The following is a 15,392-nucleotide window of genomic DNA, read 5'->3' as shown; positions in this document are numbered from 1 at the left end:
TATTTCACTACGAAATTATTACACCAGTCTATTCCGTCCGTTAATTTTATTTACGTTCAGGTATCTTTACTCAAGCGACAACGATATTTAAATCTACCCAATCTCCGTATCATTACTCAAACAACACAGATATTCAAATCTAGCCGATCTCCATTCATAGTTTCCTCTCCTCTCCTATTGTTCTATTTTTAACAATAGCCCCATTGTTCCTAGGGGCTATGCGTACGCGTATACATGTACTACTGTTGAGATTGCTTCTAACTAAAAGGAGGTGGAGTTTTCCCACGCAGGTATGCGGTAACCGGGAAAGGGTGGATTGAAACATACATGCAGATAAATGATGTTAAAAAATTACCCGAACAAAGGAGAGGATCCGACTTTTATTCTGCCACTACAATTTCCCAAATATTTTATTGTCAAAACAGAAATATATATAAGGCTCGATGGTATTACAAGGTCCTTGAATCAATAATTGTCCGATGCGTTCATTGCACATAACACTGCACTATTACAACATGGGTATTTGTCGGACAAACAATTTCCTTAGTACAAACTGAAGCAAACCCATTAGAGTGACAAACATAGGTAATCACAGATTACAAAGCTCACCGAGACGAGACATCACCCTTATGAGACTTCACCTTTATGAGACCACCTTTATCATATTAAATGAAAATCATACTTTATGATCTTGGATAATCATGGATTCTGTTTTGACACATTATCATATATCATCTGTTAAAAAATTGTATGATAATCATATGTTCATATGTTAATCAATACAATAATATAAAATTAAATATTGCATACTATCATATTTACAACATATATCATATAATACAATAAAATATCATAATAAACAATGATGAAATATGATATTGTAACGTATGATATGACATTGTATTGTGTTAATATAAGTTATTGTATTTGATCACATAATACAATATCATAATATATAAAACAATATAGTATTATATTACAATATCATATTACATAATACATCATAACATTGAAACATATGATATTATATTGTATAATATAGTATGATATTGTATGATACTGTATCATTTTTTATACATAATATAATATTGTATCATATGATACAATATAATTTGATACAAAATTGTATCATATCAAATGATACAATATTATGTGATAAAGTAAAATATATAATACAACATTATATAATACATATTGTATCATATGATAAAATAATATATTTTACAATATCATACAATACAATTTCATGTGATGTGATAATATATCATATTATAAACCAATGTCATATTATACAATATTGTATGATACGATATTGTATAATATTACAGTATCATATTATACAATTTCATGTGATATAATTCTATATTATAGAAACTTATATCATATAATACAATATCGTATGATACAATATTATAGAATATACAATATTATATCATATAATACAATATTATATTTTGGAATATCTTATGTAATAGTATCATGTGATAAAATAATAAATTAATAATACAATATTATATCATACAATATTGTATCATAATATACAATACTATACATAAGGATATTATGTTACAATATCATAACATAAAATATAAAAAAAATTGATACAATATTATATCGTATCATATAACTTTTTATAATATTACATATGATATTGTATTGTATCATATTAAACAATAGTGTTTCATACCATACAATACTATATCATAGGAATCATGTTATAACATTTATTAACAAACACATCTATCTATCGAGCAGGTTTGAGCGAGGTAAGAAATTTCTTTAGCATCCTTGATAATGGAGATCAGGCTCTGCATCTGAAGCAACCTCTGCGTTTCATTTATAATATAGTTAAATCAACTATGCAAGTTATCATCTATAAAACATGTGACCTGTTCCAAATAAACTAAACCTCATCCAGCATCCGAAACCCATGGCTCAGATTCAGCATTCAAGCCTGTCAGGTGCATCAGTATACATAAGACGCATCTCCATGCAAGTTTGGTGAAGTTCAGACCAGTAAAAACTAAGATATCATCATCAGAGGGCACTAGCAATTAAAACCTTAATATGCTCCAGCATCCGCAACCTATGGCTCAGATTCAACATCCATGCCTGTCTGGTGCATCTGTATCATAAGACACACCATCCATTCAAGTTTGGTGAAGTTAGGAATTGTAATAACTAAGATATATTTTTTAGAATCCTTGATAATGGAGATCAAGCTTTGCATCTGAAGCTTCCTCTGTGATTCATTCATATTACAGTTTAATCAACTATGCAAGTTTGAAATAGTACTATTAAACATGTGACCTGTTCGAAAAAACTTAACCATATCCAGCATCTGAAACCTATGGCTCAGACTCAGCATTAAAGCCCGTCAGGTGCATCAGTATCATAAGACGCACCATCCATGGAAGTCTGGTGTAGTTAGGACAAGTAATAACTAAGAGATAATCATCAGAGGGCACCTGTTTCAAAAACTTTAACCAGCTCTAAAAACCTTAACCTCCTCCAGCATCCGAAACCTATGGCTCAGATTCAGCATTCAAGCCTGTCTAGTGCATCAGTATCATAAGACGCACCATCCATGGAAGTCTGGTGAAGTTAGGACAAGTAGTAACTAAGATATAATCATCAGAGGGCACCTGCAACAAAAACTTAAACCAGCTCTAAAAACCTTAACCTCCTTCAGCATCTGTAACCTATAGCTCAGATTCATCATCCAACCTGCCTGGTGCATCAGTATTATAAGACACACCATCAATGCAAGTTTGGTGAAGTACGGACCAGCAGTAACTTAGATATTGCTATCAAAGGGCACATGCAAAAAAAAACTTTAACCTGCTCCAAAAACCTTAACCTCCTCCAGCATCCGAAACCTATAGCTCAGATTCAGCACTCAAGCCTGTCTGGTGCATCAGTATCATAAGACACACCATCCATGCAAGTTTGGTGAAGTACGGACCTGCAGTAACTTAGATATTGCTATCAAAGGGCACCTGCAACAAAAACTTTAACCTGGTCCAACAACCTTAACCTCCTCCAGCATCTGAAATTTAGGACTCAGATTCAGCATCAAAGTCTTTAAGTCCATAAATAGGTCCAGATGCATCATCCATGCAAGTTTGGTGAAGATAGGACAAGTAATAGCTTAGATACAGGACCTGCAACAAAAACTTTAACCAGGTCCGGACGCCGACGCCGACGCCGAGGGTATAGCATAAGCTCCCCCTGACTTCGTCTCGGTGAGCTAAAAATCACACGCTGATACTAATGCAATGAAAAGAACACATACCCTAAAACACGACGATTTTAGAGAAAAATGCAAAATTAGACTTTTGAATAGTTGTCTGAATGTATCGGAAAAGAATCACCTGTTCTGAATGAATTTACTTTTAAAATAGTACACCCTATCAGGAGTTGACACTGATAATGAGATAATTGGGACATTTCATTGTTTTGACCCGCATAGCAATGTAATGGGATGTCAGGCTACCCTGATGCCATTTAAAGGTGTTAATGTATTACTAAAGATCATTACCCCCCCCCCCCCCCCCCCCCCCCCCCCGTTTGTGTTGAATTAATGCATTTTAATTTCAAAAATAATGTTACGTAAAAACGTAATACCCCCCCCCCCCATATGTAATGTGATGTCAGGTTAACCTGATAGCATATAAAAGTGTTAAAGTATTACTAAAGATCGTAACCTCCTTTTGCTGAATAATTGCATTTTAATTAAAAAATCATACCACGTAAAAACTAAACACCCCCACCTTTACCTGAAAAAAAAAAACACAGAAAGAAATACTGAACTTAATTTTGTGTTAAAAGATATGTTTAGTCAACTTTAAAGGGAGGAAAAGAGGTACATGTACACATTTTTAATGGGAGAAAGATGTGTATGTAGCATTAATTTACCAATGAGATACACCCGAAAAATCACATGGGTTCTTAGTATAAAATAGAGTAAACACCCGAAAATTGCGTCTTTTTTTCCTCCGAAATGGACTTGTATGTTTTACTTCAAACTATTAATGTATATTTTATGAGGAAACATAAAAAACAAAAAAAAATTTTTTGGTATGTTAAAGGAGGTGTACTTGTCGAGGAGTTACAACAAATTCTTGAAAAATTAAAAAATATCCCGTGTCCGTGATTGATTGAATTTTTTTTATGAAATTTGGAATTTACTCTATATAGGTCAGATATTTGTTTCTATTAATTTTTTTTCTTCAAAGAATGGACAGCATATCAAATTTCAAGAGATTAGCATGTAATGCTACTGATACACATTGGAAGATAATAATTATGAATTTATATAGATTATTTATAAATATATATGTTTAATTTGTAGCACACCGGATAAACGTCCTCGAAGCTTGGGATTAGTAGATAGGAATGAACAATCAAAATACATTGAATTAAATCAAAATATATTGCAATAAAATTTCTGCTTAAAGAAAATTAATCAATATTTTTTCTTCAGTTTGCCACCCCATGCCCCAAGAAGGCTGATGTTAGTATTACTTATATGTGCACATTAGTTCTTCTTTTTAACATTACTAACATGCGCGGATCCAGAAATTTTTTAACAAGGTACTTTTTTCACTCACTTTGTAGTAATCCGGAAATCATCGTAGTGAGCGATGAGTAAGTAAAGACTTTTCAGTTATAAATTTCAATTCATCAAATGAAAAACACTTGCCTCGCTGGATCCTCTTTTCAATAGTGATATATCTTTTAAATATATATTTATTCATGTTTTTTTTCTTCTTTTTTTTCTCTTTAAGATCCACTACCCTGGATCCGATGAAGTCTTTTAGTGAAAGGTTCGTGGTTGTTTGTTTTTAGTTTTTTTTTTTTATTTATTCTATTTATTATTTGAATGAATTACAATTTTATATGTACATGTAAAATGCATGTACTATTATTGTACTTATTTATTGTTGAAACCCTTTTTACAGCCTGAGTTCCTCATGGTTAGTGTAAGTTTTTTTTTGTCGTATAAGAATTTTTATTTAATTTTTGAATAATAGTAAAACTTGATGTTTTTTATTTTTAAAATTGAAGTGTATTTCATCCATTTTCTTAAAATACATTTAATTGAAAGATTCAAATTTACATAACATTTACTCTTTTATTTCAATAACATTTATCAATACCAATAAATTGTCTTACAGAAAAGACTCCACCATCCTGATAAATTCCTCGTAGGTTTTCATTCCTTTTTATAGGATATATCAAACAAAGGTAGAACATGTTGAAGATGATATTTAAAAAGCTGTTGTGCGAATACAAAATTGCTTACATACATGCTTCAAAGGTTACCAAGCTAGTGCCAATTCTCATACCAAAAGACTGTTGGCAAGCAATGATGAAATTTTTTTTATATAGTTTGATTATCATCACGAATTTATGATTCACAAAGTAACATTTAGATATAAAAATTTGAACAATTTTTTTTTTATATAGATATGTATTTTCTCGTTTTCTCTATTTATTGCAGCCCCGTTGCAATTTTTTTTTCTTCATCCAATATTTTTATGATTTCTTTAACTCTCAGACTGGATTGTACTATTTTGTTCTTTAATTCGTGACTTCTATGGAGACTTCCCGGAGAAGTCAGATCAGACGTGGCCTACAATGCCACTGTAAGTATATGCACTGTATACAGATAACTACAAAGTGACTTTAATAAGCACTATTAAATAAACATTTCAATAATTATATACAAGCTGCGCAATTATGAATCTGTCAATCACTCTCTAGGAAAGTCCTTGGGACTTTATAATTGGAATTTAATTGCGCAGCAGCGTGATCTCATACGTCTAGGTGTGGGACAGTGATACTTTATTCGTCATAATTACACACTCTATGGAGTTCTGATATTGCATTCTTGTCACAAATTACTTGTTTTCTATCAACCGATTAACCCATACTCATGTTTTGGTACTGATACAGGACATTGAAAGCCCGTATCCCCCGACGCTGTGATGGACAGTTTGACAGTGTTGATACTGTATTTAGAATTAAAATATTGTTTCGGAATGTGATCACTGAATCTACACTCATGGCCAGCACAGGTGGTCATGAGTAACCGAAACTGTCTGTGTCAGCCGAAAGGGTATACATTCTCATGTCAATATAGATCAGAACAGAACTAAGAACTGATGTTATGCCACTATACGATCCAACGGAATAAATTTGTCCAACTTACACTTGACATTCGACTTAGTCAATAGCAAAGCAGACGGGGAGACTTTTGTTGTAAACGTCTTACATCTGTATTTCTTATTTTGGTGCCCTGACCATGATAAGCGAAGTGAAAAGGGAAGACAAGAACAACTTCTAAAGGAAATGGCAGAGCAAAAGGAGAATATTCGCAATATTTACGCGAATTTATCCTATTTAGTTCTAGATAAAATTATGAGATATCACCGGGAAGCAAATGGAGAAATAGAACCAAATAAAACGGTTTATGGGGAGATGAACAGAGTGAAACAATATTCAGGCATTTTTTATCGAAAACTTAAACCTAGTTTTATTGAGAATTTGAAAAAATTATACAAAATAGATGAGAAAAATGATGAAATCATATATTCAGGCATTTTTTATCGAAAACTTAAGCCTAGTTTTATTGAGAATTTGAAAAAAATGATACAAAATAGATGAGAAAAATGATGAAATCATGAGAATAAATTATATAAATACTTACAAGTATCATGCTTATTAATCATTGTATAGACCCTTAAATGCATTTCCACACCAGCTATATGTTTCTCTCATGCTTCTCACATGTGTCACACAAAAGTCATGCGTAGCTGTGGTGGACCAGAACTTAAACCGTGACAGTTGTCGCAAATAGCAGTCAAAGGTAATAATACGGTTTGGGTTTGAGAGGGAGCCAAACATCATTTACTGGAGAAAATGACTGGAGTTTCATTGAAGGAATTTCAGAATTGAAATTGTCTGAGGAGAATGTTCAGCCAAAAAGGGAGAGAGTGTTTACACATAATGAAACAAATCGACGCAATGAAGATTGCCTCGTTGGAGGTAACAGGCAGTTCACCGTTTCTTTTCATGGGTAAAAGCTTCATTAACTCAAACATAACAAGATGGAAAAGAAAGATGCCATATTTAAGATACCCTTTGCCAACTGGAGTGTAGGATATGTAATACCAAAGATCCAACAGAAGAACAATGATGTTCCGAATCAACCTTTAAGGTGACAGGGAACGGTTGGATATCCCCCATTGTTTGAGCCGATGGAAGAAGAGGAACAAGAAAAGAGAAGGGGAAAAAAGAAGAAATATAAGCTGAATCTGACTACTTAGATGATCCTGAGTAGAATGTTTACACGTAATCAAACAGATCGACCACATGAAAATTGGGGCGCTGGAGTTTGCCTTCATGAAACTAAAGAAAAACCCGTCTTTTTGCATTTCAAACACCTACAATTTCGCGCATGCTCAATTTCCATTGGTTCTACAGTCCTTATTTCTATTGAGGCAATAGTATCTGCCCTTCTCTTAAACAACGGAAGGGTAGTAAAATTTTCATTATGAGGTAGTCTAATGTCATCAGGAGCTGTCACCCATCGGGTTAGATATAATTGTCATGGCCTATAAAAAGACGTTAAATTGAAATATTCAATTCAACAATTACATAACACTAAATAAGATTTATAAATATCTTAAATTGTTTTACAGAACAGGCTCCACCATCCTGATAAATTCCTCGTAGGATTCAACTTTTTATATTCTTATCACTAATTCATGATTCAAAAACTAACATTTAGATATAAATACCAAGACGTCCAGCAGTGCGCCAAGTACTGCTTCAACGTCATCGTATCGCCAGACTATCGTGGTGCACACAACATCTGCAATTTAGAATACAGGACTGGGCCAATATTCTGTTCACTGATGAATCCAGATTTCATTTAGATATCAGTGACGGCCGTTGAAGGGTGTATCGCGTTGGGGAGCGTTACCAGGGCGCTTGTGTTGTTCAACGTCGACAGTTTGGTGGAGGTAGCGTTAGGGTGTGGGTAGGAATATCAGCACGTGGAAGAACCCCTCTACAAATTGTCAATGGAAATCTGACCGGCGTACGTTATCGAGATGAAAATACTCAGCGTCATTTGATACCATTTATACAGAGACATCAAAATCGCATCACTCTGCAGCAAGACAACATGTTGCACGTGTAGTCAGGGACTTGTTTGTTCAACAGATTGTCAATATCTGGCTTTGGCCAGCTGTTTCCCCCGATTTGTCGCCGATCGAGCACGTCTGGGATAAATTGAAAGTACTTAAACATCTTGTAGAGCAGAGGAAGATTCCCACAGACTATTCCACTTGGGTAAGACCGCCGCCAGGTGAAACCAAATTTATCGGAGCCACTAGAAGCAGACTCCAGGCTACAATGGAAACCTAACTTAAGAATTACCCAACAGGGAAATGTATGGACTGAACACAGAGATAAGCCTTAATTAAGTGCGATGCGTGTCCCTTCACGTCCAAGCGACAGGACCTTTTTTAAAGAAAGTAGAGACCAGTGCACCTGGTAGTGAATCTGCAACACTTAATTACTTCCTTCAGGTCAAGTTGCGTCAAACAACCTATAGTAATGATGTAATGAGACCAATACTCCTTTCCACTAAAACTCGTTCCTTCATGCAAGTCCTTCCAAAATAAAATAGAGATAGATAGAGATAAAAGCTCTTACAGATCATGGCCTTCATAAGTGAGCTGAGAAAACCAAACTTTTGCATAATTTTGCTCTCGATGCAGTTGTTAGATGCACAGCCGAGATCAATCAAGCGTACGACCTGTTTTAGAATGTAATGATACACGTAACTCTTTAAGATATATCAATTGCTAAATAATTTTTTATCATAAAGCTTTTTAGGAAAATAAAAAGGACAGAATTTACACGTGACCAAGTGAAGATGCTGGAGGAGGCCTATGAACAGAGAACGAGGAAAGAAAAAACCTGATTAAGTGGTCGTCAGGAATTGGCAGGGAAATTAAATTTAACAGAAGTTCAAGTAAAGATATTTTTTATACAGTTTTTTCTTGACAATGTATGTAAATGCCTCAAATTGAATAAATGATCTAGGTTCATCAATATATTTTATTTTAAACTAACGGAACATTAACACACCTTAGCTAAAGGCCCGATTAAAGTTTTTTGGTGTTGTTTTTTTTAAAATGTCGTATGTAATTGTTGTCACCATCTGTGTTCTCCAGAATCTCCGAGTCAACTTAAATAAAAATTGACAAAATCATTTTTCTATTATCTGTCAAGTTATAGTAGCCTATATGACCTAATGCAACTGCACACCAAAGCTGACATGACGGGAGAATGTCATACATTTTACATTTGTGTCTTGTGGAAAGTATCGCATTCATTATGATGTTGAATTTAGGTGTCTGGATTGTTTAAAAGGTTCAGTATAATGTTGAATGTAAGCATTGACATTGTAATTCCTTTAGCAGTTAAATATACAGCGTATATTTAAACTTCTGAAGAAAATAGTAAATGTGTAGGGTCAGAACGTCCATCCATGGAAGACAAGAAATGAAAACCTCATAATTGCAATCATTATACCTCTGTCAAATACGAACAAACGATTTGAATTGTTTCAATGTTCATACTTTTCCAGTACCGAATCTAAAGACGAATCAATCAAATCTGTTGGTTCGATGTAATAATGAAACCGCAGCAATCATATAGTTGATGTTCAGAGAACATTCACTACTTTATCTCAAGTATAAACCAGCGCATACCAAAGACAACATGAAAACTTCTGTTTGATAAAAAAAATCCTTTAACCCCGTAAGCTCGCAGATCGAGTGATATATGCGCAACAAAGATCTTTCCACTTAACATGCCAGAAATAACAAAAAACAGTGTTCAGTCATGGTGGGGAAAAAAGGTTAACTGATCCAAACGCGGTCAACTTGCGTAAGAAAATTGTTAAATCACTTCTTCGGAACACTAGAAATCATTGTAAAATGGGACAAAATACATAAAGCAGAAAGGTTATCAGCCCAATAGACATCTTAACTTTGGGACAATGTTGTTTGGATCTCCCGGCATTCAAAAACAGAGAAAGTCAATTTAACATGACCGATTCCTTTCAGGAATGACACACGCCCTTCTTGAGACCCAAACACTCAGAAATTATGATGCCGAATAAAGATTCCTGATAAACTGATAAAAATATTACGGTATTCCATATGAATACAATTGCCAATATCTGACCTGCAACCCATGGAATCAGCAACTGGTGATATCATCATTAGTGGAAATGTTCTGGTTTTATTACAGAGTTGGGGAGGTGTAAGCTGTGGTGGTTGCTGCTCAGGTTGTAAAAAAAGGAGTAGTGATGAGAAAGGTTCTTCCAATGACACTGCATTTTGTTGTGTGAATCCAGAAAAATGCACCTCCAGTGACATTATCGAACTTAAACAATCACGAAAACATTTGAATCCTACTAAGAGAACCCCCTAAGGAGCGGAAGACTCGAAACTCGCAAAATGATTCATAGGACCATTTCAACCGATCTAGCACAACAGTTTTAGGCGGGAAGAAAAATGAGAATTTCTAAGGGCAAAGTATTATAAACTGGTATCGGATATGGCACGACAAGAGTTTAGTTTACTACCTTGTAGTTGGGTTTGTAGTTAGCTAAAGTTTCGCTAGACCTGAGCCTTATAATCATACTGCATAATATTAAGTATTGTTTGCCAACGATCTCTCTCGTAGAAAAGTATGTTTCCACATGATTAGAAAATTAAAACTCAATTGTGTACACATATGCATACTAAATATTTCGTCGCCATTTCGTACAACAATCTATACAATGAATACAGATTGTATTTATTTGTCATTCCAATTGGTACTATCCGTCTTTCAACAAATTCAAAATCATTAAAGTAGCCATATAGTATGACGTCATCATCGAAAATACCATGGACGTTTTATACAGAACATGTGATTCATGCGTGTTTAGAGGTAACCTCATAGCAATCGATTGCACAGTGTGAATTTGTCCAAGGACGGTGAATTGTGGGGCCTTCAAAGGGTACGTCTAAATATATTACAAATGAAAACGCGTCACGTCGAATTTTTAATTTCTTAATTTTATTCAAGTACTAATTTTAAGATATGGCATTAAGTATTTGAAATATTGTTTAACGTTAAAGCTAATAATAGCTTGCACTAACTTCTTCTTTATTTGTACGATCCGAAGCAATTAATGACCGAGCTACCTTTTAACATAAATATGAATTCGAGTTAACTTGTACATAATAATAAGATGATCTATGAACGATTTAATATGTAACTAAAACGGTTGATAAAGTTAATGTATTCGAAATACACTCGTGAATACTGCTATTTTATCATATTGGCATGAGGGAACATACGCGCTGTTGCCTTAAGATTACACAACATCAAAAAGTTATCTGTGAACAAATCCAAGTAATAGTATCAATATAATGATTTCAGTTTTGCATCAAGCAATATAAAACCTCAACGAACAACTATTTTACAAATACATGCATATCGAAATGGTTGTATTAATCACTATCAGTATCTGATTCAGAATTCTCTTCTGGTGGCAGGAGCATAATGCAAACAGGTTATTTCTTAAAAGAACTCAAACAAGTTATTATTAAGGTCAAAGTGAGTTACCTCTCTTTGCGCTTTACTCTCTTTTCTATTACTTATAACTTTAACAAGTTATAATTTTGAAGTTGTGTATTCTATTTTTCATCAATAACTCTAACAAGTTATTTGATGTTTTAATTGGCCCAACTTGATATTTTCAACACCCGGCCCGCTGGGCCTATGTGTCACTTTAAACACAATAATGTACAGAATACATTAAAAAAAAAAAGAACGGAAAGCAAGATGGGTGAAAAAAACCCAAAAGGACATAATAAAACCCAAAAATGTATACAAAAGGTTTGGGATATCAGTGAGTTTCAGTACTATTTTTATATGTTATTTGCTTTCAACTTATTATTTAAATACAATTGATTGTCTTTTCATAGTAAATGAATATAAATATTTGGCAACCTGACGAGGATAATCGACAATGAGCAAACATCATCTGAAATTTCTTCTAAATGACTAGTATGACAAGACTAGTATTTTCAAATAGTTTTTTTTTTTTACGATAATCGTTATATAAAGAACAATGTAATAAAAAATGAAATTCATATTCCACAATTCTATTGGAACTATAAACATAAATTCTTTCTTCAATAGGTTCCTCCGGAACTTTTCCTGTTTCAATTCTTATTGGTGTATTAACACATCTAAATTGAGCCAACGTTGATCGTAAATACCTAGGCATATCTAAAAATAAGTAATTTTCTCTTCCAAAGACTGTTTTGAATATTACGAATGTACGTAATTTTGAGATGTTCAGCATTTAATTACTCCAATAGTTTGACTAGTAAGTGTGTATTTTTACAACTTTGATTCAAAGTAATTATCTAACTCTTAAATATGAAAAACTTCTTTTAAGTCACAGCACCAGTGATTTCTACATCTATTATAATCAAATTCAAATACAGTACTTGTAATTCAAAGGACAACAGTTATGCATTAAACCTAAAATCTTTGTTATTATGAACATTATTAGGATAGGACCATTTTCGAGTTTGACAAGTTTGTAATTACAGCATCAAGTACTAAAAATCGCTGAAATTATAATTAAGTCGGCTTCCGAAAGCCTCTAGAGCAGGGTCTTTGATTTTTCTTTTAATTTCATTAGGTAACGCAAAAAACTCCTTCTCTTCCAGCTGCATGATTGTTTTCTTTGTTGCTGCTTTTTTTTAAAATGCACACCCAATAGCCATCTGGGTGTTTTGATGGTCGTACAATGGTTTTGATGGTCGTACAATCTTCGCTTGTTTACTGGGACCAGTAAGTGCACTCGTCCTTTCTTGACAGTGGTTAAAATGTGTAACTTGTAGAGGTTCAATTGATACACATTTTTCAAATAAACAGTGACATACCAGTGTACCATTTTATGCGCTTTATCCACCACAATCAATTTAATTTTCCTTTGATACTCAGGATTCTGCAACCTATCGCGCCAGTTTTCCTCTCGAAAGAGCGCTTCTGGGCTCCTTAATATAAAGTCATACTCCATTTTCGTTAGCTTAGGCTCATTAAAGTCCTTGTCTCCAACACAAAAAGCTGAAACTATTTTTGTAGTCTTTCTCTTTGTTCCTTCATAAAAGATTCCGCGCAATAACAAGTACACTCGAGTCTGGTATCAACAGAGGTATGCTCTCATATATATGAGATTTCCCGCTTCCAGTTTTACATCCTACGAGTAATTCCGTTCCACTTCATATTGCACTAATTCCTACTCGCTGAATGCATTTCAAATCCCGGATATTAAAACATTCTTTCAAAATAGCCATGTCCAACATGGAGGCCGCCATTACTGTAAATAGTGATGTTAAAATACGGCAATTTTAATTGGCTTATTTATAAATGGGCCTAGAGATTACGTTACGTTAATAATCCCGACTTTTGCTAGCATGATGGACCAAGGGTTCGTGAGAAGCGGTGCGGATCAGAAAACCTTGGCTAACGAGATAACGCCGTAGTGTCTCTTTGATAAAAGAGGGGACAATACACAATGCATCTAAATAACTTCAATTTCAAAAGGGAGGGGGTGACATATAAAATGACAAATTCTTGAGAGAACAACTGCTACACCATCTTATATAGTCAGCAGGAATATGCGAGTGGGCTGAAGTGGAATCTAGAACGGATAAAAGAGTCAGACAGAGGAATTCGACAGTAATGATTTATTCATAAATCTAACTCTTTCATAAGGAGAAGGACGTGGTATGCAACAGATCCCCCCCCCCCCCGATTTGTCTCTTTTGCAGGCAGAGATGCACCCCAAACCCAATTGCAAAGAATTCAAGGAACACTTAAAATAACAACATGGATCAAAAAATCAAGAAAGGCTTCATAAGATCTAAAAGTGAATGCCAATATAGGAGTATATGGGTTAAAAAATATTGTTGAAAATTTAAAATTTAAGGAATAAACAAAATATTTCAATTTAGCAGTTAGTAATTACGTTGTGGGGATGCATGAAAACTTGTAAGATATATTGAGGTAGATGAAACATTAAGGGTGGTTGATTCATTATAGTACTGAGGTGTTGTAATTATATAGCTTGTTGGTTTCATGGAAACAACTGAAAATCTCCGTCGTTTAGGTGAACAAGGTGGGGGCTGTTCTTCAGTTTCTGAATCTACCATAAATTAACAGCGCTTAAGTTTTCAACTCATTATTATTTAAAGAATATGCCACTAATTAAAGCATCATTTTGATATATTAAACTTACATATAAGTATTTATAATAATTATTTGTTATTGCCACATGTTATCACTTAAATTATCTAAAATAATATAAATTTTTGATATTAAATATAAATGTTTAAATGAATTATTTCACTTTTGTCACTATTATATACCCACCAGGGTTCGAACCTGGATCTCTTGGGAATTTTAAGTGACAGAAAGCAAAGTAAGTTTTCGAAGTCCTAATTAGGCATTATTAAATATACCAAAAAACGTTCCCTCTGCTTTATGAGACGTACAGTATTCTTATTATATGTCTCTAATGGCTTGGGACCTTCTAGTTAAGCAGTTAGCTAAACTAGACAGCATTAAACGTTTTTTTTTCAATGTTTTTTAGGTTTTTTTCAAATTCTGGTTTCGGTGAAGACTCTTTCTTGTCATCTGAAGAGAGGTCTTTAAGAGGGTTGTGGCCTGGGTTGAATTCCTCCAAACAAAGTCAGATGTCCGGTCAGTGGTGCTGGTGGTTGCCCTTGGCTATATCAATACAAACAAATTCAACAAATTAAATTATTAATAATAACGGGCTACGCTTTGTTATACAAATACTTAATGTAAAAAATGGCCGCTAGGTAGCGCTGTAATGGCGGGATTTTTCCCCCCGCTCTTTGTCATTGATCAACAAATCATTAAAAATTTGTTAGAAATACTTACACTTAATTCTCTGCTCTCCACAAACACACGTCCGAAGGTTACCACGCTTAAACTGGCTGCAGCAGGGTCTGGGGTATCGGCAATTACCACATGTTCAACAAAGGATGCTACTACCCGACCAGCCGTCGTCAGATAGAAAATCCTTACTTCATTTACGTCGTATTTATGTAGGCGTAAAACGCTATTCAGTCGTGCGCATCTGAGTATATCTGTCATCTTTTGACAGGTCTCTGCCGGTCTCGCGACTCCCCAAACAGTACATATCCCTAAAACTACGCAAAGCCACTTCATGTTGTTGTCTACTCTTCTCTCGCTATCTCCGTCCA

At 34.2% G+C, this 15,392-nt stretch overlaps 1 protein-coding gene across 1 annotated transcript in view; it reads left to right on the top strand.

Moving 5' to 3' along the window:
• LOC128171734 (putative nuclease HARBI1) overlaps positions 1-15,392 on the top strand; it is a 225,458-nt gene that overhangs the window by 60,472 nt on the left and 149,594 nt on the right. The gene's annotated exons all lie outside the window — the stretch shown is intronic.

Source organism: Crassostrea angulata, chromosome 2 (genome assembly GCF_025612915.1).
Source record: "Crassostrea angulata isolate pt1a10 chromosome 2, ASM2561291v2, whole genome shotgun sequence".
Taxonomy (NCBI): Eukaryota; Metazoa; Mollusca; class Bivalvia; order Ostreida; family Ostreidae; genus Magallana; species Magallana angulata.
The sequence above is the reverse complement of the archived record's forward strand: the minus strand, read 5'-3'. Positions and strand labels throughout refer to the sequence as shown.